Raw genomic sequence first — 4,120 nt, 5'->3', positions numbered from 1 at the left:
ATTCATATGCACACAAATAATTGCCAAAATTCAGTCCCCCAAATACTTCAGAGAGACCTAATCTATTTTCCAGATGGTTTTCCTACAATAGATGATAGACATCTGTATTAAAATAAACACAAACTGAATTGAACCCCCTGGGAAAATAGAAATCTTATCTATAGATATGTATCTGTATGTATTAAAAGAGTACACTTGCAGTGCTGACTCAGCAACACATATACTAAAATTTGAACAATACAGAGAAGATTAGCATGGCCCCTGAGTAACAATGACATGCAAATTCATGAAGCCCCATATTTTTAGGACCTAGAAGAAAAAAAGCGAACAAACAATGTTGAACAACAAAATAAATGAAATTAAAAATTCTCTAGAAAGAATCAATAGCAGAATAAATGAAACAGAACAGATAAATGACCTGGAAGATAAAATAGTGGAAATAACTACCGCAGAGCAGAATAAAGAAAAAAGAATGAAAATAATTGAGGACAGCCTCAGAGATTTATGGGATATTAAATGCACCAACATTCAAATAATAGGGGTCCCAGAAGAAGAGAAAATACTTGAAAATATTATAGTTGAAAACTTCCCTAATATGGGAAAGGAAAGAGTCAATCAAGTCTAGGAAGTGAAGAGAGTCCCATACAGGATAAATACAAGGAGAAAAAAGCCAAGACACATATTAAACAAACTATCAAAAATTAAATAAAAAGAAAAAATAAAAAGCAGCAAGGGAAAAGCAAGAAATAACATACAAGGGAATCCCCATAAGGTTAACAGCTGATCGTTCAGCAGAAAGAAACTCTGCAAGCCAGAAGGAAGTGGCAGGATATACTTAAAGTGATGAAAGGGAAGAACCTACAACCAAGATACTCTACCCAGCAAGGATCTCATTCATATTCGATGGAAAAATTAAAACCTTTACAGAGAAGCAAAAGCTAAGAGAATTCAGCATCACCAAACCAGCTCTAAAACAAATGCTGAAGGAACTTCACTAGGCAGGAAACACAAGAGAAAGAAAAGACCTAAAATAACAAACCCAAAACAATTAGGAATATGGTAATAGGAACACACATATAGATAAATACCTTAAATGTAAATGGATTAAATGCTCCAACCAAAAGACATAGACTAGCTGAATGAATACAAAAACAAGACCTGTATATATGCTGTCGACAAGTGACCCACATCAGACTTAGGGAAACATACAGACTGAAAGTGAGGGGATGGAAAAAGATATCCCATGCAAATGGAAATCAAAAGAAAGCTGGACTAGCAATTCTCATCAGACAAAATAGACTTTAAAATAAAAACTATTACAAGAGACAAAGAAGGACACTGCATAATGATCAAGGGATCAATCCAAGAAGATATAACAATTGTAAATATTTATGCACCCAACATAGAAGCACCTCAATATACAAGTCAAATGCTAACAGCCATAAAAGGGGAAATTGACAGTAACACAATCATAGTATAGGGGACTTTAACACACCACTTTCACCAATGGACAGATCATCCAAAATGAAAATAAATAAAGAAACACAAGCTTTAAATGATACATTAAACAAGATGGACTTAATTGATATTTACAGGACATTCTATCCAAAAACAATAGAATACACTTTCTTTTCAAGTGCTTATGGAACATTCTCCAAGAAAGATCATACATTGGGTCACAAATGAAGCTTTGGTAAATTGAAGAAAAGTGAAATCATATCAAGTATATTTTCTGACAGCAGCACTATGAGACTAGATATCAATTACAGGAAAAATCTGTAAAAAATAAAAACACATGGAGGCTAAACAATACACTACTAAATAACCAAGAGATCACTGAAGAAATCAAAGAGGAAATCAGAAAATACCTAGAAACAAATGACAATGGAAACACAATGACACAAAACTTATGGGATGCAGCAAAAGCAGTTCTAAGAGGGAAGTTTATAGCAATACAATCCTACCTCAAGAAACAAGAAACATCTCAAATAAACGACCTAACCTTACACCTAAAGCAATTAGAGAAAGAAGAAGAACAACAACAACAAAACCCCAAAGTTAGAAAAAGGAAAGAAATCATAAAGATCAGATCAGAAATAAATGAAAAAGAAATGAAGGAAATGGTAGCAAAGATTAATAAAACTAAAAGCTGGTTCTTTGAGAAGATAAATAGAATTGATAAAACATTAGCCAGACACATCAAGAAAAAAAGGGAGAAGACTCAATTCAACAGAATTAGAAATGTAAAAAGGAGAAGTAACAACTGACACTGCAGAAATACAAAGGATCATGACAGATTACTACAAGCAACTATATGTCCATTAAATGGAAAATCTGGAAGAAATGAACAAATTCTTAGAAATGCATAACCTTCTGAGACTGAACCAGGAAGAAATAGAAAATATAAACAGAACAATCACAAGGAAGAAATTGAAACGGTGATTTAAAAACTTCCAACAAGTAAAAGCCCAGGACCAGATGGCTTCACAAGCGAATTCTATCAAGAATTAGAGAAAAGCTAACACCTATCCTTCTCAAACTCTTCCAAAATATAGCAGAGGGAGGAACACTCCCAAACTTATTTTATGAGGCCACAATCACCCTGATACCAAAACAAAGATGTCACAATAAAGAAAACTACAGGCCAGTATCGCTGATGAACATAGATGCAAGATCATCAGCAAAATACTAGCAAACAGAATCTAACAACACATTAAAAGGATCATACACCATGATCAAGTGGGGTTTATCCCAGGAATGCAATATCCATCAATATATGCAAATCAATCAATGTGATACACCATATTAATAAGTTGAAGGATAGAACCTTATGATAATGTCAATAGTTGCAGAAAAAGCCTCTGACAAAATTCAACACCCAGTTATGATAAAAACTCTCTAGAAAGTAGGCATAGAGGAAATTTATCTCAACATAATAGAGGCCATATATGACAAACCCACAGCCAACACCATTCTCTATGTTGAAAAACTGAAACCATTTCCACTAAGATCAGGAACAAGACAAGGTTGCCCACTCTCACCACTATTATTCAACATAGTTTTGGAAATTTTAGCCACAGCAATCAGAGAAGAAAAGGAAATAAAAGGAATCCAAATTGGAAACGAAGAAGTAAAACTGTCACTGTTTGCAGTTGACATGATACTATACATAGATAATCCTAAAGATGATACCAGAAAATTACTGGAGTTAATCAATTAATTTGGTAAATCAGCAAGATACAAAATTAATGCACAGAAATCTCTTGCATTCCTATACACTAATGATGAAAAATCTGTAAGAGAAATTAAGGAAACACTCCCATTTACTATTGCAAGGAAAAAAAAAAAACCTAGGAATAAACCTACCTAAGAAGATAAAATACCTGTATGCAGAATACTATAACACACTGTTGAAAGAAATTAAAGATGATACAAACAGATGGAGAGATATACCATGCTCTTGGAATGGAAGAATAAATATTGTGAAAATGACTATACTACCCAAAACAATCTACAGATGCAATGCAATCCCTATCAAACTACAAATGCATTTTTCTCAGAACTAGAACAAAAAACTTCACAGTTTGTATGGAAACACAAAAGACCCTGAATAGCCAAAGCAATCTTGAGAAAGAAAAATTGAGCTGGAGGCATCAGGCTCCTGGACTTCAGACTATACTACAAAGGTACACTAATCAAGACAGTATGGCACTGCCACAAAAAAAGAAATATAGATCAGTGGAACAGGTTAGAAAGCCAGAGATAAACCCATTCACATACTGTCACCTTATCTTTGATAAAGGAGGCGAGGATATACAATGGAGAAAATACAGCCTCTTCAATAAGTGGTGCTGGGGAAACTAGACAGCTGTATGTAAAAGAATGAAATCAGAACACTCCCTAACACCATACACAAAAATAAACTTAAAATGGATTAAAGATCTAAATGTAAGGGCAGACAGTATAAAATTCTTAGAGGAGGACAACATAGGTAGAACACTCCGTGACATAAATCACAGCAAATCCTTTTTGACCCACCTCTTAGAGAAATGGAAATGAAAACAAAAATAAACAAATGGGACCTAATGAAACTTAAAAGCTTTTGCACAGCAAAGGAAAC

At 33.9% G+C, this 4,120-nt stretch overlaps 1 non-coding gene across 1 annotated transcript; it reads left to right on the top strand.

Moving 5' to 3' along the window:
* Window positions 1–200: 200 nt before the first annotated feature.
* LOC112398720 (U6 spliceosomal RNA) lies at window positions 201–304 on the top strand. Its single transcript, XR_003003053.1, has one exon. It is a non-coding gene; the product is annotated as a U6 spliceosomal RNA (small nuclear RNA).
* The last annotated feature ends 3,816 nt before the right edge of the window (window positions 305–4,120 follow it).

The sequence above is a fragment of the Neophocaena asiaeorientalis genome, unplaced genomic scaffold (genome assembly GCF_003031525.2).
Source record: "Neophocaena asiaeorientalis asiaeorientalis breed wild unplaced genomic scaffold, Neophocaena_asiaeorientalis_V1.1 scaffold187, whole genome shotgun sequence".
In the NCBI taxonomy this organism is placed as follows: domain Eukaryota; kingdom Metazoa; phylum Chordata; class Mammalia; order Artiodactyla; family Phocoenidae; genus Neophocaena; species Neophocaena asiaeorientalis.
The sequence above is the reverse complement of the archived record's forward strand: the minus strand, read 5'-3'. Positions and strand labels throughout refer to the sequence as shown.